This window comes from Callorhinus ursinus, unplaced genomic scaffold (genome assembly GCF_003265705.2).
Source record: "Callorhinus ursinus isolate GAN/ISIS: 27379988/994484 unplaced genomic scaffold, GSC_fseal_2.0 scaffold15, whole genome shotgun sequence".
Lineage (NCBI taxonomy): Eukaryota > Metazoa > Chordata > Mammalia > Carnivora > Otariidae > Callorhinus > Callorhinus ursinus.
The window spans coordinates 14,887,935-14,909,650 of record NW_027397077.1 but is presented as its reverse complement, the minus strand read 5'-3'; the positions used below and the strand labels follow the sequence as shown (position 1 = coordinate 14,909,650).

General features: G+C 37.7%; 1 long non-coding RNA gene across 4 annotated transcripts in view; it reads right to left on the bottom strand.

The window, feature by feature from the left end:
• LOC141374203 (uncharacterized) overlaps window positions 1–21,716 on the bottom strand; it is a 289,851-nt gene that overhangs the window by 247,435 nt on the left and 20,700 nt on the right. For all 4 annotated transcript variants that reach the window (XR_012380914.1, XR_012380915.1, XR_012380916.1 and 1 more), the window contains exon 2: window positions 19,311–19,399. This is a non-coding gene — a long non-coding RNA (uncharacterized lncRNA). The remainder of the gene's footprint in view (window positions 1–19,310; window positions 19,400–21,716) is intronic.

Genomic DNA, 21,716 nt, shown 5'->3' with positions numbered 1-21,716 from the left:
TAGAAAGATAGAGAAAGTGGGAGGGAGAGGGAGAGAGAATCTGAAGCAGATTCCACGCTGAGAGCAGAGCCCAATGCGGGGCTCAATCCCACAACTGCGAGATCATGACCTGAGCCGAAACTAAGAGTTGGATGCTTAACCAACTGAGCCACCCAGGCGCCCTACAAGTCATCTGCCATTTTTAAATCAGATTATTTTATACTGATTCTTATGAGTTCTTTATATATTTTGGATGTTAACCCCTATGAGCTATATCATTTTGAATAGCTTCTCCCATTCAATAGGTTGCCTTTTCATTTTGTTAATGGTTTCCTTTGATAAGCAAAGGCATTTTTAGTTTGATGTAGTCCCATTTGTTTATTTTTGCTTTTGTTGTTCCTGGATACAGATCCAAAAACATATCACTAAGACTCATGTCAAAGAGCTTATTGTCTATGTTTTCTTGTAGTTTTATGATTCCAGGCCTTATACTTAAGTCTTTAATCCATTTTGAGTTTATTTTTGTACATGGTAAAAGAAAATGGTCCAGTTTCATTCTTTCACATGTAGCTTCCCAGTTTGCCCAACACCACTGAAAACTCTTCATCTCCCCTTCAATTCTGAATGATAACCTTGCTGGGTAGACTATCCTTGATTGTAAGTTTTTTTCCTTTCAGCACTTTGAATATATTATGCCACTATCTTTTGACCTGCACAATTTCTGCTGAAAAATCAGCTGATAGTCTCATGGTGGTCCCCCCTACATGTAACTAACTGCTTTTCTCTTGCTGCTTTTGACATTTGCAATGTGTCTTGGTATGGATCTCTAGGGGTTCTTCTTGTGTGGGACTCTGTTCCTCCTGAACCTGGATGTCTGTTTCCAAGTTAGGGAAGTTTTTGGCTATTATCTCTTCAAATATTCTTCCTGTCCCTTTTTCTCTCTCTTTTCCTTCCAAGACCTCTACAATGTGAATATTAATATGACCGATGCTATCCCAGAGGTTCCCTAAGCTAGCCTCATGGTTAAAAAAGCTTTTTCTTTTTGTGGTTCAGTTTGGGTGATTTCCACTATGTGTTTTCTAGATCACTGATGTGTTCTTCTATATCATTGAATCTGCTATTTATTCCCTCTACTGTAGATTTCATTTCTGTTATTTTATTCTTCAGTTCTGATTAATACTTTCTTATATTTTCTCTCTTTGTTAAAGTTCTCACTGTGTTTATCCATTCTTCTCCTGAGTTTGGTAAGCATGTTTATAACCATTACTATTTTTTTAAGGTTTTATTTATTTATTTGACAGAGAGAGACACAGCGAGTGAAGGAACACAAGCAGCAGGGGTGGGAGAGGGAGAAGCAGACTTCCCGCCCAGCAGGGAGCTCGATGTGGGGCTCGATCCCAGGACACTGGGATCATGACCTGAGTCGAAGGCAGGTGCTTAATGACTGAGCCACCCAGGCGCCCCTATGACCATTACTTTTGATGTTATTAGGTAGAATGCTCTTTTTTCATTTAGTTCTTTTTCTGAGGTTTTGTCTTGTTCTTTCATGTGGAACATATTCCTCTGTTTTATTTTGCTACTCTCTGTGTTTCTTTGTTTTAGGTAGTTCTCCCTGTCTTTTATTTATTTATTTTAGTTTGCCCAGTCTTGAAGGAGTGGCCTTATGTAGGAGGTGTCCTGTGGGGCCCAGAAGCACAATTACTACTGGCTACCAGAGCCAGGTGCTCCAGGGGTGTTCCCTGTGTAGGCTATATTCACCCTTCTGTTGTGGCAGAGCTGTGACTATTGGGCGCATGCTGAAGAGTGGGGCTGGACCTCAGCTAGGGGTGCTGTGAGTCTTGGCCATGACTGCTATGCATGCACTGGTGGGCGGGGTTACTGTTCTGCCAGCTACAAGGCCTGGCAAGACATAGGGTTGGGCAGGATCTCAATGGGGCACACCCCCTGACATAGAAGTCTAGAGGGAAGATTCCAAACTGGTGCTCAATGACACTGAGATCAGCAAGGCAGAATGAGCTGGCGAATGTAGTTGTCCCCATTTCTCAGTCCCCAGGGAGAGGCTCAGCTGCTTCCTGCCATCCTACTGGCATGCCAAGATTAGTAAATGGGTTTCCTTTACCTGTGGTCTTTGGGCTTTTTGATCTGATGTCTTTGCACTGGTTTCTAGACTGAGTGGATCTGTATACTGCATCTTTTCTTTTCCTATTTATTTTTTTTTTGATGTAGTGTTCCATGATTCATTGTTTGCGTATAACACCCAGTGTTCCATTCAATAGATAACCTCTTTAATACCCATCACCAGGCTGACCCATCCCCCCACCCCCTCCCATCTAGAACCCTCAGTTTGTTTCTCAGAGTCCATAGTCTCTCATGGTTCGTCTCCCCCTCCGATTCCTCCCCCTTCATTTTTCCCTTGCTACTATCTTCATCTTTTTGTTTTGTTTTGTTTTTTTACATATAATATATTAGTTGTTTCAGTGGTACAGGTCTCTGGTTCATCAGTCTTACACAATTCAAAGCACTCACCATAGCACATACCCTCCCCAATGTCTATCACCCAGCCACCCCATGCCTCCCACCCACCTCCACTCCAGTAACCCTCAGTTTGTTTCCTGAGATTGAGAATTCCTCATATCAGTGAGATCATATGATACATGTCTTTCTCTGGTTAACTTATTTCGCTTAGCATAATACCCTCCAGTTCCAGCCACGTCATTGCAAATGGCAAGATTTCATTCCTTTTGATGGCTGCATAATATTCCATTGTATATATATACCACTTCTTCTTTATCCACTCATCTGTTGATGGACATCTTGGTTCTTTCCATAGTTTGGCTATTGTGGACATTGCTGCTATAAACATTGGGGTGCACATACCCCTTTGGATCACTACATTTGTATCTTTGGGGTAAATACCCAGTAGTGCAATTGCTGTGTCATATGGTAGCTCTATTTTCAACTTTTTGAGGAACCTCCATACTGTTTTCCAGAGTGGCTGCACCAGCTTGCATTCCTACCAACAGTGTAGGAGGGTTCCCCTTTCTCCACATCCTCGCCAACATCGTCAAGCGATGTTGAGCACTTTTTCATGTGTCTGTTGGCCATTTGGATGTCTTCTTTGGAAAAATGTCTGTTCATGTCTTCTGCCCATTTCTTGATTGGATTGTTTGTTCTTTGGGTGTTGAGTTTGATAAGTTCTTTAAAGATTTTGGATACTAGCCCTTTATCTGATATGTCATTTCAAATATCTTCTCCCATTCTGTTGGTTGTCTTTTGGTTTTGTTGACTGTTTCCTTTGCTGTGCAAAAGCTTTTTTATCTTGATGAACTCCCAATAGTTCATTTTTTGCCCTTGCTTCCCTTGCCTTTAGCAATGTTTCTAGGAAGAAGTTGCTGCGGTTGAGGTCGAAGAAGTTGCTGCCTGTGTTCTCTAGGATTTTGATGGACCCCTGTCTCACGTTTAGGTCTTTCAACCATTTGGAGTCTATTTTTGTGTGTGGTGTAAGGAAATGGTCCAGTTTTATTCTTCTACATGTGGCTGTCCAATTTTCCCAACACCATTTGTTGAAGAGACTGTCTTTTTTCCACTGGATGTTCTTTCTTGCTTTGTCAAAGATGAGTTGACCATAGAGTTGAGGGTCCATTTCTGGGTTCTCTATTCTGTTCCATTGATCTGTGTGTCTGTTTTTGTGCCAGTACCATACTGTCTTGATGATGACAGCTTTGTAATAGAGCTTGAAGTCCGGGAATTGTGCTGCCGCCAGCTTTGCTTTTCTTTTTCAACATTCCTCTGGTTATTCGGGGTCTCTTCTGGTTCCATACAAATTTTAGGATTATTTGTTCCACTTCTTTGAAAAAAGTGGATGGTATTTTGATAGGGATTGCACTGAATGTGTAGATGGCTCTAGGTAGCATTGACATCTTCACAATTGTTCTTCCAATCCATGAGCATGGAACGTTTTTCCATTTCTTGGTGTCTTCTTCAATTTCTTTCATGAGTATTTTATAGTTTTCTGAGTACAGATACTTTGCCTCTTTGGTTAGATTTATTCCTAGGTATCTTATGGTTTTGGGTGCAATCGTAAATGGGATTGACTCCTTGATTTGTCTCTCTTCTGTCTTGTTGTTGGTGTATATAAATGCAACTGATTTCTGTGCATTAATTTTATATCCTGCCATTTTACTGAATTTCTGTATGAGTTCTAGCAGTTTTGGGGTGGAGTCTTTTGGGTTTTCCACATAAAGTATCATATCATCTGCAAAGAGTGAGAGTTTGACTTCTTCTTTGCTGATTAGGATGCCTCTGATTTCTTTTTGTTGTCTGATAGCTGTGGCTAGGACTTCTAGTACTATGTTGAATAACAGTGGTGATAGTGGACACCCCTGCTGTGTTACTGATCTTAGGGGGAAAGCTCTCAGTTTTTCCCCATTGAGAATGATATTCGCTTGTATACTGCATTTTTAAGAGTGGGTTTTGTTATCTGTACAGTCCTATAGTTTTCCTGGACATACTCTCTGTTGCTTTTCAAAGCCAGATGTTTTGGGAGTTCATTTCTCTTGCACAGGATCTAAGGGTTGGGGTGCCTGATGTGGAGCTCAAATTTCTCACATCTCAGGGAAGTGTGTACCTTTGAGATCCCTCCAGACCACAGCATCTCAGGGAAGTCTGTACCTTTGAGATCCCTCCAGACCACAGAGCACCATGACTGGGGTGTGGTTTTTTTCTTTAGTGAGACCATATTTCTTCCACCCATCTTGGTGCTCTCCCTTGGTGGAGGCTCTGTTCATCCAGTTTCCAGGTGTCTTTTGGTGGGAATTATTCCAAATGTACTTGTATATTGCTGTATCCGGGGTACGGAGGTGAGCTCAGGATCTCCCACACACTTGTCTTGAACCCAAGCTCTCTAGCCAACATATTCAATGTGAGATTTCACATTAAAACCTGGATGTGTCAGCCTCTCTCTAAAAATGGAGAAATTTTGTCTTGGGTCCGCGATCAAGATTAGGGTGAGACAAATGAGGCATTCTGTGGATACAAAATTTCAAGGACTGCCGAAAAACTTGATAATCAGGATAAATAATATTTTAATGCAATCTATAAAAAATCAAAATGCAAAAAGTCTATGATTAACAAAATATCAAAATGTTAAATGAAGACAGGCTGTTGTTTCTTTGTTTTATACATTATGTGCAATTATTGTGCAATGAAAATAGCCATTATCAACCAGCCCTCTGTTTTGGGGTCACTTGCCCATCAAGTCTTCCCACTGGGCAGATTTATGAGGGTTCACAATTTTATGCAAACTGATTGAGCTGATTTTTGTTGTAGACTTTTAAATAACTTTTTCCAATTAGTTCAAAATTTAAGAGGATATTTTGTTAAGTACATATAGAGATAAATGTTTTTCCTTTTGCCTTAAGCTCCAATATAGCTTTTCATGGTGGTGCCTGACAACAACCAGGTGAAGGTGAGTAGCAGCAGAGCCTTTGGCTGGAGATGTATTTCCAGGCAGCATAGTCTCCATTCAACCCTCTTCACTTACTTGACCTCCTTTGCTTTTTCTCTATCTTTTAAATGCTGGAAAAACTCAGAATTCAGATCTGAACCCTTTCCTCCTCCCTAGGTAATCTCATCCAGAGATTGAAATTATGGATTTAAATGCCATCTATATGCCAGTAACCCTCAGATATAAGTGTCCAATCATATGGCCTTTCCTTTGAGCTCCAAATTAAACATATAACTGCCCACTTGATATTCTACTAAGATGATGAATAGGATCACAAATTTGACCTTTTCAAAACAGAAAAACTTTTTATTTTTTTCTACCCAAACTTGTTTCTCCTCCAATCTTCCCCATCTCAGTAACATTCTCCCAGTTCTTGACATCAAATACTTAAAAGTCCTCTCTGATTTATTCAATCTCCCCATCCCTTTAACCCATTAACAAGTACCATTAATTCTAACTTAAAAAAATATCATATCTACTCATCTTTTTCCATCTCTATTGCTATTATTATGGTCCAAGATACCACCATCTCTTTTCCTGACTGTTGCAAAGCCTTTCAGTTGGTCTTTCTGTTTTAACTTTGCATTCTATCTCCCTCTCCATTCCATTTTCCATTGAGCAGCCTAATTGACCTATCTGAAGTATATATCGGATTATGTTACCACCCTGCTTAAAAATTTCACAATGCCTTTCTGTTGCAATTGGACCAAAATGCATACTACTTATTCTGGCCTACAAAACATTAGTCTGGCATCATCACATTCCAAATACACTGGCTTCTAATTCTAAGAAACAGTCCCAGTACAATCTCCCCTAGGAGGTCTTTTATAGTCCCGTGGCCTAAAATGCTCTTTCCACAAATCCTCACATGGCTGGGTGCTTTTCTCAACATTCAGATCTTAGCTCACCTATCACCTCCCCAGAGACCACCTATAAACCAGTCTACAATAGGTTCTTTGGCCACTCTTTCTTGTATGACCTCCTATCTTGTGAAGTTACTGTTTCCTTGTTTATTTTTTCCTTTCCTTGTATGGAGTTCATTGGTATAATCCCAGCAGCTAGCCTAGTGCTAGGTAAGCATAAGTCCTTGATAGATATTTGCTGAATCAATGCCTAGATCCATGAATGAGTAAATAAAATGAACCATCCCAAAGAGAGGACCTAAATAGGAGTATTAACTATTATAAACTATCTAGTAAGCTATCCAAATTAATATTTCCTCCAGAAATATCTTGTTTTGTTTTGAAATAGTTATCTCCATAAGCTTACTTTAGATCAAAATATTTCAATTCAGAAAAGACACAAATCTTTACTGTGAAACAGTATCTGGGTCTTAGAAAATAACTTTAGATAAAATTTAGAGTCAACAACAACCACATGAAACTATATGAATTATAAAGTAATTGACAAAATGAAGACCTAGAAAGACTTAGAAAATGGTAGCAACTGGTGAAACTTTTTGAAGAATTTTTGTAGCACTTTTTTTCCTGTGACTTTCATTTTTCAATATCTTTAGACAGCATCAGAATCTGTGCATATTAGTGGCTCCTAAATGACAGAGGTTCTCTGGTCACCACTGATTCTGACCACCAAAGACAGAAATAAAAGCACCAAAAGAGAAATTATTTTTAAACATTTTGGTCTCATCTCATTGTTGTGATACTTCTAAATTGGCAGCAAAACCCAAAAGACCATTTTTAATTGTTCTGTTCTCAACCCCTTCCTGTATTCTGGCATATCACCATGTGTCATGTGTCTTTTTTTTTTAACAGCTTTACTAGTATGTAAAAAATATATCACAAAATTCACCCATTTCAAGTGAACAATTTAAGTGATTTTTAGCAAGTTAACTGAGTGGTGCAATTTTCACCATAAATCATTTTTAGAACAATTTGGTCCCCTCAATAAAATCCCTCATACCCATTTATATTAAATCCAGATTTTCATTCCTAGACCCAGGCAATCTCTAATTTACTTTCTATATATGTAGATTTGACTTTTCTGAACATATCCTAGAAATGGAATCATACATGTTCCTTTCACTTTGCATTGTTTCTGAGGCTTATCTATAATGTAGAATGTGTAAGTAGTATATTACTTTTGTTGCTGAATAATATTCAATTGTGTGGCTATGTCATATTTTGTCTATTTATTAGTAAATGGACATTAGAGTTGTTTCTAGTTCTTGGCTATTATAAATAATGTTGCTATGAACATTCACATACAAGTTTTTGTGGGGGCTTATGTTTTCATTACTCTTGGGTAGATACCCAGGAGTTGATCTGCTGGTAGTTTTAACTTTCTGAAAAACTTTCAAATGGTTTTTGAAAGTGGCTACAGAATTTTACATTCCCACCAGCAACATATGTGTTCCCATTTCTCTACACGCTCACAAACATTTGTTGTCTTACTTATCATAACCATTCTAGTGGGTATGAAATGGTGTCTCATTGTGGTTTTACTAGCCATTTCCCTAATAGCTAATGTTATTGAGCTTCTTTTCGTGTGCTCAATAGTCATTCTTATGTCCATTCGTATCTTTAACTCATTTTTTTTATTGAGTTGTATTATTCTAGAATTTTAAGTGTTCTTGGTAAATTCTGGGTGCAAGTCCTTTATCAGATATGTGTTTCTTCCCAGTGTATTGTTTACTTTTTTCATTTTCTTAATGGTGACTTTTGAAATGCGAAAGTTTTGGATTTTGATGTTCAATTTATTAATTTTTTTCTTTTATGGCCTGTGCTTTTGGCATAACAAAGAAATAGCGAAGAAATCTTTGCCTAGCCCAAGGTCTCAAAGATTACCTACTATGTTTTATTCTAAAAGTTTTATGGTTTTAGCTTACATTTAAGACTATTATTTTTATGTATAATAAAAGCGAAATGAGAGTATAAGTTTATCTTTTTGCATGTGGGTATCCAACTGTCCCAAATTCACTTGTTGAAAAGATTATATTTTCCACCAATGAATTTCCTTGTCATATTTGTCAAAAATTGATTAATTATAAATATACAGATTTATTTCTGGACTCTCAATTGTGTTGCATTCATCTATATATCTATCCTTATGTCATTGCCACACTACCCTGATAACTACATTTATATGAGTTCTGAAATTGAGAAGTCAAAGTCCTCCAACGTTGTCTTTTTCAAAATTGTTTTGACTATTGTATTTTGCATTTCCATATAAATTTTAGAATCTGCTTCTCAACTTATGCAAACAACCACCCAGAATTTTGATAAGGATTACATTGAATCTATAGCTCAATTAGTGGAGAATTTCCATCTTAACCATATTGAATCTTCCAATCCATGAACATGGAATGACCTTCCATTAATTTAAATCTTTTATTGTTCTCAGGGCGCCTAGGTGGCTCAGGTCATGGTCCCAGGGTCCTGAGATGGAGCCCTCCATCGGGCTCCCTGCTCAGCGGGAAGCCTGCTTCTCCCTCTCCCACTCCCCCTGCTGTGTTCCCTCTCTCACTGTGTCTCTCTCTGTCAAATAAATAAATAAAATATTTAAATCTTTCATTGATCTCAATAAAATTTTTAAATTTTCAGTGTAATAGTCTCATATTTCTTTTGTTAAACTTATTCCAAAAGTACTTAATTCTTTTTTTATTTAAATTAAATTAGCCAACATAATACATCATTAGTTTCAGATGTAATGTTCAACAATTCATCAGTTGAGTATTTTTTTGATGCTATTTTGAATAGAATAATATTTTCTATTTTCTGATTTATCATTGTATAGAAATACAATTGAATTTTTTTCAACTGGCACACATAACTTTGCATTTTTTGTTTTATAGGTATATAATTCATATGCCATAAAAATCTATCCTTTTAAAATGTATAATTCCTATGGTTTTCCGTATATTCAGAGTTATACAATCATCATCACTATCTAACTCCAGAGTACTTTCTTTTTTATTTTTTATTGTTATGTTAATCACCATACATTACATCATCAGTTTTTGATGTAGTGTTCCATGATCCATTGTTTGTGCATAACACACAGTGCTCCACGCAAAATGTGCCCTCTTTAATACCCATCACCAGGCTAACACATCCCCCCACCACTCTCCCCTCTAGAACCATCAGTTTGTTTTTCAGAGTCCATTGTCTCTCATAGTTCATCTCCCCCTCTGACTAACTCCCCTTCATTTTCCCCTCCTGCTATCTTCTTTTTCTTTTTTTTCCCCCTTAACATATATTGCATTATTTGTTTCAGAAGTACAGATCTGTGATTCAACAGTCTTGCACAATCCACAGCACTCATCATAACACATACCCTCCCCAATGTCTATCACCCAACCACCCCCTCCCCCCCCCCCCCCCCCCCTTCAGCTATACTCAGTTTGTTTCCTGAGATTAAGAATTCCTCATATCAGTGAGGTCATGTGATACATGTCTTTCTCTGATTGACTTATTTCACTCAGCATAACACCCTCCAGTTCCATCCACATCATTGCAAATGGCAAGATCTCATTCCTTTTGATGGCTGCATAATATTCTATTGTGTACATATACCACCTCTTCTTTATCCATTCATCTGTCGATGGACATCTTGGCTTTTTCCACAGTTTGGCTATTGTGGACATTGCTGCTATAAACATTGGGGTGCACGTACCCCTTCGGATCCCTACATTTGTATCTTTGAGGTAAATACCCAGTAGTGCAATTGTTGGATCTTATGGTAGCTCTATTTTCAAATCTTTGAGGAATCTCCATACTGTTTTCCAGAGTGGTTGCACCAGCTTGCATTCCCACCAACAGTGTAGGAGCGTTCCCCTTTCTCCGCATCCCCACCAACATCTGTCGTTTCCTGACTTGTTAATTTTACCCATTCTGACTGCTGTGAGGTGGTAGCTCATTGAGGTATGGATTTGGATTTCCCTGATGCCGAGCAATGTGGAGAACTTTTTCATGTGTCTGTTGGCCATTTGGATGTCTTTGGAAAAATGTCGGTTCATGTCTTCTGCCCATTTCTTGATTGGATTATTTGTTCTTTGGGTGTTGAGATTGATAAGTTTTTTATAGATTTTGGTTACTAGCCCTTTATCTGATATGTCATTTGCAAATATTTTCTCCCATTCTCTCCGTTGTCTTTTGGTTTTGTGGACTGTTTCTTTGGCTGTGCAAAAGCTTTTTATCTTCATGAAATCCCAATAGTTCATTTTTGCCTTTGCTTCCCTTGCCTTTGGCGATGTTTCTAGGAAGAAGTTGCTGCGGCTGAGGTCAAAGAGGTTACTACCTGTGATCTCCATTAGGATTTTGATGGACTCCTGTCTCACATTTAGGTCTTTCAACCATTTGGAGTCTATTTTCGTGTGTGGTGTAAGGAAATGGTCCAGTTTCATTCTTCTGCATGTGGCTGTCCAATTTTCCCAACACCATTTGTTGAAGAGACTGTCTTTTTTCCATTGGACATTCTTTCCTGCTTTGTCAAAGATGAGTTGACCATAGAGTTGAGGGTCCATTTCTGGGCTCTCGATGCTGTTCCACTGATCTATGTGTCTGTTTTTGTGCCACTACCGTACTGTCTTGATGATGACAGCTTTGTAATAGAGCTTGAAGTCCGGAATTGTGATGCCACCAGCTTTGCTTTTCTTTTTCAATATTTCTCTGGCTATTCGGGGTCTTTTCTGGTCGCATGCAAATTTTAGGATTCTTTGTTCCATTTCTTTGAAAAAAGTGGATGGTATTTTGATGGGGATTGCATTGAATGTGTAGATTGCTCTAGGTACCACTGACATCTTCACAATGTTTGTTCTTCCAATCCATGAGCATGGAACGTTTTTCCATTTCTTTGTGTCTTCTTCAATTTCTTCCATGAGTGTTTTATAGTTTTCTGAGTACAGATCCTTTGCCTCTTTGGTTAAATTTATTCCTAGGTATCTTATGGTTTTGGGTGCAATTGTAAATGGGATTGACTCCTTGATTTGTCTCTTCTGTCTTTTGGTTGATGTATAGGAATGCCACTGATTTCTGTGCCTTGATTCTATATGCTGCTACTTGACTGAATTCCTGTATGAGCTCTAGCAGTTTTGGGGTGGAGTCTTTTGGGTTTTCCACATACAGTACCATATCATCTGCAAAGAGTGAGAGTTTGACTTCCTCTTTGACGATTTGGATGCCTTTGATTTCTTTTTGTTGTCTGATTGCTGTGGCTAGGACTTCTAATACTATGTTGAATAGCAGTGGTGAGAGTGGACATCCCTGCCGCGTTCCTGACCTTAGGGGAAAATCTCTCAGCTTTTCCCCATTGAGAATGATATTCGCTGTAGGTTTTTCATAGATGGCTTTTATGATATTGAAGTAGGTACCCTCTATCCCTATACTCTGAAGAGTTTTGATCAACAAAGGATGCTGTACTTTGTCAAATGCTTTTTCTGCATCTATTGAGAGGATCATATGATTCTTGTTCTTTCTTTTGTTCATGTATTATATCACGTTGATTGATTTGCGGATGTTGAACCAAGCTTGCAGCCCAAGGATAAATCCCACTTGGTCATGGTGAATAATCCTTTTAATGTACTGTTGGATCCTATTGGCTAGTATTTTGGTGAGAATTTTTACATCCATGTTCATCAAGGATATTGGTCTGTAATTCTCCTTTTTGATGGGGTCTTTGTCTGGTTTTGGGATCAAGGTAATGCTGGCCTCATAAAATGAGTTTGGAAGTTTTCCTTCCATTTCTATTTTTTGGAACAGTTTCAGGAGAATAGGTATTAATTCCTCTTTAAATGTCTGATAGAATTCCCCTGGGAAGGCATCTGGCCCTGGGCTTTTGTTTGTTGGGAGATTTTTGATGACTGTTTCAATTTCCTTAGTGGTTATAGGTCTGTTCAGGATTTCTATTTCTTCCTGGTTCTATTTTGGTAGTTGATACATCTCTAGGAATGCACCTATTTCTTCCAGGTTATCTAATTTGCTGGCATGGAGTTGCTCATAATATGTTCTTATAATTGTTTGTATTTCTTTGGTGTTGGTTGTGATCTCTCCTCTTTCATTCATGAAATTGTTGATTTGGGTCATTTCTCTTTTCTTTTAGATAAGTCTGGCAGGGGTTTATCAATCTTGTTATTCTTTCAAAGAACCAGCTCCTAGGTTCATTGATCTGTTCTACTGTTCTTTTGGTTTCTAGTTCATTGATTTCTGCTCTGATCTTTATGATTTCTCTTCTCCTGCTGGGTTTAGGCTTTTTTTGCTGTTTTTTCTCTAGCTCCTTTAGGTGTAAGGTTAGGTTGTGTATTTGAGACCTTTCTTGTTTCTTGAGAAAGGCTTGTATTGCTATATACTTTTCTCTCAGGACTGCCTTTGCTGTATCCCAAAGATTTTGAACAGTGGTGTTTTCATTTTCATTGGTTTCCATGAATTTTTTAAATTCTTCTTTAATTTCCTGGTTGACCCATTCATTCTTTAGTAGGATGCTCTTCAGCCTCCATGTATTTGAGTTCTTTCCGACTTTCCTCTTGGGATTGAGTTCTAGTTTCAAAGCATTGTGGTCTGAAAATATGCAGGGAATAATCCCAATCTTTTGGTACCAGTTGAGAGCTGATTTGTGACCTAGGATGTGATCAGTTCTGGAGAATGTTCCATGGGCACTAGAGAAGAATGTGTATTCCGCTGCTTTGGGATGGAATGTTCTGAATATGTCTGCGAAGTCCATTTGGTCTAGTGTTTCATTTAAAGTCTTTATTTCCTTGTTGAGCTTTTGCTTAGATGATCTGTCCATTTCATTCAGGGGGTGTTAAAGTCCCCCGGTATTATTCTATTGTCAATGTGTTTCTTTGCTTTTGTTATTAATTGCCTTATATAAAAGGCTGCTCCCATGTTAGGGGCATAGATATTTACAATTGTTAGATCTTCTTGTTGGATAGACTCCTTAAGTAGGATATATTGTCCTTCCTCATCTCTTATTACAATCCTTGTTTTAAAATCTAATTTGTCTGATATAAGGATTGCCACCCCAACTTTCTTTTGGTGTCCATTAGCATGGTAAATGGTTTTCCACCCCCTCACTTTCAATGTGGGGGTGTCTTTGGGTCTAAAATGAGTCTCTTGCAGACAGCTTATCGATGGGTCTTGTTTTTTAATCCAATCTGATAGCCTGTGTCTTTTGATTGGGGCATTGAGCCCATTTACATTCAGGGTAACTATTGAAAGGTATGAATTTAGTGCCATTGTATTGCCTGTGAGGTGACTGTTACTGTATCTTGTCTGTGTTCCTTTCTGATCTATGCTGCTTTTAGGCTCTCTCTTTGCTTAGAGGACCCCTTTCAATATTTCTTGTAGGGCTGGTTTCATTTTTGCAAACTCCTTTAGTTTTTGTTTGTCCTGGAAGCTTTTTATCTCTCCTTCAATTTTCAATGAGAGCCTAGCTGGATATAGTATTCCTGGCTGCATATTTTTCTCATTTAGTGCTCTAAAGATATCATGCCAGTCCTTTCTGGCCTGCCAGGTCTCTGTGGATAGGTCTGTTGCCAATCTAATGTTTCTACCATTGTAGGTTACATATCTCTTGTCCCGAGCTGCTTTCAGGATTTTCTCTTTGTCTCTGAGACTCGTAAGTTTTACTATTAGATGTCAGGGTGTTGACCTATTTTTATTGATTTTGAGAGGGGTTCTCTGTGCCTCCTGGATTTTGATGCCTATTTCTTTCCCCACATTAGGGAAGTTCTCTGCCATAATTTGCTCCAATATATCTTCTGCCCCTCTCTCTCTTTCTTCTTCTTCTGGGATCCCAATTATTCTAATGTTGTTTCATCTTATCATATCACTTATCTCTCAAATTCTGCCCTCGTGATCCTGTAGTTGTTTCTCTCTCTTTTTCTCAGCTTCTTTATTTTCCATCATTTGGTCTTCTATATCGCTTATTCTCTCTTCTACCTCATTTATCCTAACAGTTAGTGCCCCCATTTTTGATTGCACCTCATTAATAGCCTTTTTGATTTTGACTTGGTTAGATTTTAGTTCTTTTATTTCTCCAGGAAGGGTGTCTCTAATAACTTCCATGCTTTTTTCAAGCCCAGCTAGTATCTTTAAGGTCATGATTCTGAACTCTAGGTCTGACATTGTACTAATGTCTGTATTGAGTAGGTCCCTGGCAGACGGTACTACCTCTTGTTCTTTTTGCTGAGGTGACTTTTTCGTCTTGTCATTTTGTCCATATAGAATAGATGAATGAGAGAACAAAATGCTAACAGGTTAACAACGTCCCCAGCAAATATACTCTATACAAATCAGAAAAGATCTGAAACCAGGGGAAAAGAAAGAGAAAGAAAGAAAAAAGAAAGAGAAAAAAGAAAAAAAAAAGAAAAAGATAAAAACAAACAAAAACAGAACAAAAGAAACAGAATATGATCAAATATGATTAGGCTAGTGCATAGATCAGTGCCCCACACTAAATTTTGGGCGTATTTTGGTCTGTTAGAAGAAAGTGCCTCCGAAAATTTTAAAGGAAGAAAGACATATATGTATAAAATAAGGGTAGATACAATGAAGGGATGGAAGATGACTGTAAAGATGAAAATTATAAAAGTTTTTATAAAAGGAATTGATAAGATAAGAAGTTGTTTGAAAAAAGAAAGAAGAAGATTTAAAAAAAAGAGAGAAAAGAAAAAAATAGGGAAAAATGTGGTCAGGCAGGAGAGTAGAGCAAAGCCATACACTAGTGATTTACGGTATATTTTGATCTGTTAGAAGAAACTGTATCTCAAAATTTTAAGAGAGAACAACTTATATATATATATGTCAAAAATAAGGTAACTACTATGAAGGGATAAAATATGACTCTAAAAATGAAAAATAAAAAATGTTTTTTTTAAAAAAGGGATTGATAAGATGTTGGTTGAAAAAGGGCAAAAGAAAAATTCAAAAAAAAAAACAGTTAAAAAATTAACTTTGAAAAACTAATGAATCATGGTAAAAAAAGCCATGAATTCTATGTGCAGTATTCCCCTAGCGCTGGAGTTCTCCCGTTCTCCTTGATTGGTGAACTTGGTCTTGGCTGGCTGTTCGTGCTGATCTTCTGGGGGAGGGGACTGTTGCCGTGGTTCCCAAACGTCTTTGCTGGAGGCGGAATTGCCCCGCCTTGTCGGTCCGGGCTAAGCAAGCTGCTCGGGTTTGCTCTCAGGAGCTTTTGTTTCCTGCAAGCTCTGGTACAGCTTTGGAGGACCAGGGTGAAAATGGTGGCCTCCCAATCTCTGCCCAGAGGAGCTGAGAACTCGGGGCCCCGCTCTTCAGCGCGCCCCCAGAGAAAAGCAGTCACTCCCGTCTCCCCGGTCTCCGGCCACACTCCGTGCTCACCTGGCACAGGCCGAGCGTTTCTATCTCTGTCACCCGACCCCGTGTGGAGTCTCCAAACCCAGCAGATCCCTGCGGTGCACTCCCGTGCCGCTCTTCCTGGGGGGAGGAAGGGGAGTCTCCCCGGCTCTGCTACTTGTTGGGTCCCTGCTGGAGGAGCAGTGGCCCAGCTGGGCCGCGGATCACAGTTTATGGCAACCCCGAGCTGAGAGCCCGCGCCTCGGCTCTGTCTCTGCAGCCAGCTTCCCCGCTCCGATACCTGGGAGCTCTGGCGCACTCAGGCACCCCCAGTCTTTCTGTGACCCCAAGGGTCCTGAGACCACAGTGTCCCGCGAGGGTTCCACCCCCCACTTAGCCACTGGAGCAATGTCCCTCAGCGGAGCCGACTTCTAAAAGTTCTGATTTTGTGCTCGGCAGCTCTATCAATCACTTGCCAGAAGCCCTCGACGGAGGCCCCCTCCCCCGCCGTCTATCCTCCCGAATATCGCCTCGGATTCACTTCTCCGCACGTCTTACCTTCCAGTAAGTGGTCGCTTCTCTGTTCAGAGAGTTGTTGCTAGTCTCTTCTTCAATCTCCTGTTGAGTTCATAGTTGTTCAGAATGGTTTGATCCCTATTCAGCTGAATTCCTGAGACCAGACGAAATCCAGGTCTCCTACTCCTCCGCCATCTTGCTCCCTCTTACCTAATTCCAGAATACTTTCATCACCCCGAAAAGAAACACTGTGCCCATTAGCAGTCATTCCTCATTTCCCCTTATCCCCAGCCTCTGGCAATCACTTATCTTTGTCTCTACAGATTTGTCTATCCTAGGTATTTCATATAAATGGAATCATACAATATGTGGCCTTTTGTGTCTGGTTTCTTTTACTTAACATAATGTTCTCAAAGTTCATTCATGTTGTACTGTATATCACGGTTATGTGGTTTGAGTATTATAAGTAATACTTTTTTGAGTATTATAAGTAATACTACTATGAACATTCATGTACAAGTTTTCATGTGGCTATGTGCTCTCATTTCTCTTGGGAATATACCCATGAGTGGAAAAACTAGGTCAAATGGTAACTCTACATTTAATCTCTAGAGGAACTGCCAAACTGTTTTTCAAAAGCTGCACCATTTTACATTCCCATCATCTGTGTATGAGGGTTGCAATTTCTCCACATCCTCACCAACATTTGTCTTTTTAAAATTATAGCCATTTCAGTGGGTGTGAAGTGGTATATCATCATGGGTTTGATTTTTCTCCAGTGGCTAAGGTTGTTGAACATCTTTTCATATGCATATTGGACATTTGTATATTTTATTTGAAGAAATGTTATTCGAGTCTTTTGCTCACTTTTAAATTGGGTTATGTATCTTTTTATTGTTGATTAGTAATAGTGCTTTAAACATGTTGAATACAAGTCTTTTATCAGATAAATAATTATGTCCTTTGAAGCAGAATTTTTTTTCCACTTTGATGGTCTAATTATCTATTTTTTTCTTTTGTGGCTTGTTTTTTTGGTGATGTATGTAACCAAACATTGCTTAGTCCAAGGTCATGGTGATTTACATATATGATTTCTTCTAAAAATTTTGTATTTTAGCCATTACATTTAAGTCTTTGATCCAATGTGAATTAATTTTTGAATATGGGGTGAAATAGGGATACAACTTTATTCTTTAGCATGTGGATATCTGGTGGTCCCAGAACCATTTGTTCAAAAGATTATTCTTTCCCTATTGAATGATCTTTGTACCATCATAATATGATAAGTCTTAAATAATAAAACATCAAGTTATGATGTTATAATGGTAATAGTATATCCATTTGCTTCTGATAGCTAAAAGTCTTTAAGTTACCTTTTCATATTAAAATAATACTTGAAAAGAATTGCAGAAGCAGTTTCCATTTTAGAGTATCTTAATAATCAGTTTGATGCAGTTATAGTCCAGCTTGAGAAAAATTTTTGTCAGAGTTCTATTTATTTCAGAAGAATATGATAACAGATTTTTATAAATCAGAATGTTTTCTGTTACATGTAAGAGAAACCTCAATCACACTGGCTTAAATAAAAATATATGTCCTTATCTCATATAAAAGAAAGTCCAGAAATAGGGCAGCCCCCTGAGTTAGTTGATTCAGTAGCACACTGAGGAATGTAGATAGCCTCTAGGGAAGGCATATTCTCCAGTGCCCTCTTCAGATGTATCCAGGAAAGATGATGAAAAGGAAGGTAAGCAGACAGCCATGGGGGAAAAATGTACCGAGAAGCTACTCCCAGAAAGCAGAAACAGTGACCAATGAAAGGCTATTCCTCACCCCTAGGGTAAGAGGCTCTTGTGAAGGCTGTAGGATTTCAGACTATAGTGACAAACTAATGACCATTATGTCTCCCATTATTCCCCTTTCAGGAATGGGAATACTTATTGCAGTACCCATCCATGTTCCATCTCTGTTTGTATTTAAGGAGAGTATAAAAGTTGCCTTTTTTAGGTTCACAAGTCCCCAAAGTAAGAGGAGTCACATCCATGCTTTATAGGGAAACTATCATACCTTGAATTTTGAGCCCTATACTATGATTGGATGGGACTATTGAGTTGTCTACCTTGGGTATAGAATGAGCATATTTTATATGCAAAAGGGAAGGAAATGAATATTTGTGACCAAAAGAGTAAAGTATGGTAAATTATTTTGTATTACTGTTCAAAATATTGAGAAGCTAGATATGCCACTTCCAAGTAGAAACTTTAAGAGCCATTGTGTGATTCTACTACATTCTTCATTTTCTTTCACCATGTGACTAGCAATGTTCCAGGTAGAGGTTGTTCCCTTAGCATGGGTTCCAGAATGAACACAACATCAAACTGAGCTATAGCTGACCAATGGGAGATGTGTTAAAAGACCAGAAAATAAACCTTTGTTGTTTCAAGCTTCAGAGATTTGAGGATTGTTTTGTTATGGCAGCATAGCCTCAGCTGATGAAAACAAAGACTATTTTACAATTATTTCAGAACTTTTAACTTCATTATATACCTCTAAGGAGGCCATAATATACAAAGGAAAACTGTTTTCTTAGACTTAATTCCAAATTCTAAAAAATTAGAAAAAAATACTTCTCTTAAGACAAGACCTGGCACTTATCTGCCAATCTAAATCTACATAAATTTCTATCAACTTTCCTACTTAATTGTCTGTAAGTTTCTAACATCTGAATATATGATGTTATTGTCCCAATATTCAACTAGAAAACTTGCAGTTTCCAATATACTCAAACATTTAAAATTTGTATTATAATATACGACTTGTATACTATACTTATTCATATTTATATAAATTAAATTAAAATGATCCGTTACAGAAAAAGAGCCAAAATGCATCTATGTGGTTTCTTACATGGAAATGACTCTTAATATCATACATTGAATACTTTTTACACACCAAAGAATCTTCTAAATTAGAGCCATTCAGTTCTCAGCATGTTGCAGCTAAGTTCCAACTATTTGAAGTAAAAAGAGGAGACAACTTACCTATAACAATCTACATTTTGGTTGAAGATGTCAACACAAGGAAGTGGTTTGTTAGAGCAGTAATAGCATATTTATTAGTATATTTCAACCTGAAATAAAAATTAAAATGGGTAAATTTTGTATTTTATTAAGTTAACCTTATTTATGACAATACCTACATGTTCTTACATATTAAAAAGTTCACCTAAGATTATATGTTACAGTTTTAAAGAAAATCATAATTCCAACACTGGTTCTACTATTTATAAACAGGATTGCTTTCCAGCAAACTAAAGAACAATTTCCAAAACAAGAAAATAAACAGAAAACAAAGCTGATAAAGTCCCTTTGCAGACTTATATTTTTCTATTTAGTGTTTACATTTTAGCTTACAGGCATTAAAAGGAATATTACTGTGAAAAATACAAGGATTGGAAAAAGCCCAAACAAGCCAACCAAGGAGTTAAACAAATGGGACAAAGAAGTGGGGAGAGAAAACTTAAAAAGTTTACAATTCAGTAAGTATTAAGTAACTTAATTCTAATCCTATTATCAGGAGAGTGCCAGGTTCCCTAAGCAATAAAACACAGAGATTAAATTTCTGTTCCACAGAAATGAGTCCTATTTTCAATAGAACTATTTTATTATCTAAATATAGCTATAATTAATTTTAATTTAGCTAAGTGCATTATCCATGATTATCCATCTGAAAGATTATCTTTAGCAACCTGTCAGACCAACAAAGAAAGTATAGGATTGGGAAGAGACCAAAGATAGCGGTGCAGGGCAGTATCAATGCTTGTGCATTTCCTATCATGCACCCCAGCAAATACAGCATGGCATCACTCGAACTTCTTTGAATCTGAATGATAGAATATCTTTTAAACAATCTTACTTTGTAATTTTAGATATACAAAATAAAGCTAGTGGATGACAGCAGTAGACAGAAAGAGATTATGATTTTATTTTGAGTAAATATATTTTGATATTCTGCATATTAAATGTAAATGGTACATCTTTTATTCTACAGTTTCATCCCCATGCTCATATCCACATTTACAAATTTCATCCACTCTACAAGAGATGTTATATACTCCAAGAAAAACTAACTTATACCTCTTTTATGGTATTTTTCAGAAAAGCAGTAGAGGTAGCTTAGCATGGACTTACCCTTTACTATAGAGCAAGTTGTTTATCCTCTCTGCCCTACTCTGTTTATTTGTAAAATATAGATTAAATTAAAACTACTTCTTAGGGGTGCCTGGGTGGCTTAGTCGGTTAAGTGTCTGCCTTCAGCTCAGGTCATGATCCCAGGGTCCTGGGATCAAGCCCCACACTGGATTCCTTGCTCAGCAGACAGCCTGCTTCTCAACCTCTCCTTCTGCCTGCCACTACACCGCTTGCGCTCTCTCTCGGTCAAATAAATAAATAAAAATCTTAAAAAAAAAAAAAAACTACCTCTTAGGATGGTTGTGAGGATTACAAGAAAGAATACACATAAAGTACTTAGAATAGGACCTGACACACATTAAGTTCTCAGTTAATTTTAGCTCTTTTGATTATAGAGAAAGCCGAGGATAAACAGCATTGTTGACGGTTATATTCCATATCTAACACAGTGCCTGGCAACTAGTAGTTCTCAACTATCTACTTTTGAATGAATAAAAAACTTGGCTTTGAGAAGTACTTCTCATTAGAGAGAAGGAAGAGCCAGCAAAGGCGTTTTAAAGATGGAGGTGAGCAATAAGTTTGTTTTGTTTTTTTTTTAAGAAAATTTATTTATTTATTTGACAGAGAGAGAGAGAGCACAAGCAGATGGAGTAGCAGGGAGAGGGAGAGGCAGAAGCAAGAACCCAGGACCCTGGGATCATGACCTGAGCCAAAGGCAGTCGCTTAACCAACTAAGCCACCCAGGCACCCCAAGCAATAAGGTTTTAAAACTGAAGGACATTCAGACAATGTGGGGATTGGGGGGGAAAGGCACAGGTCCTATGGTCAGTGCCTTAAAGTAATTTGCTTTCCCTGGGGATTATACTAGGGATTTTATTAAGAAAATGGGTTATAGTAATAAAATATAACCAGACCCTAAATCTCTGGTTAAATTTGGCTAATTTTTATATTAAGGAAGAGTAGCAAATTTACACAAACATAAAGTGTTGTTTGATAATAAATATGGTTAGTATATACTTTAGATATACCTGAACACCATTTTAAAAATACTTTCACAAAATTTTGTAAAACTTCCTGGTCTTTTCAAAAAAGTTTGTCTTGACCAAATTATCAATAAAGAAACCTTTATCCTGTATGTTTGCTTTGAACTTTTCTCTGTTTTTTTCAAAGGCTTTTCCATTGATTAAGGTGTATTTAAAGACTATCATTATGCAAAAAAAGACTTATTATGTAGACATGTGTACATATGTATTATGC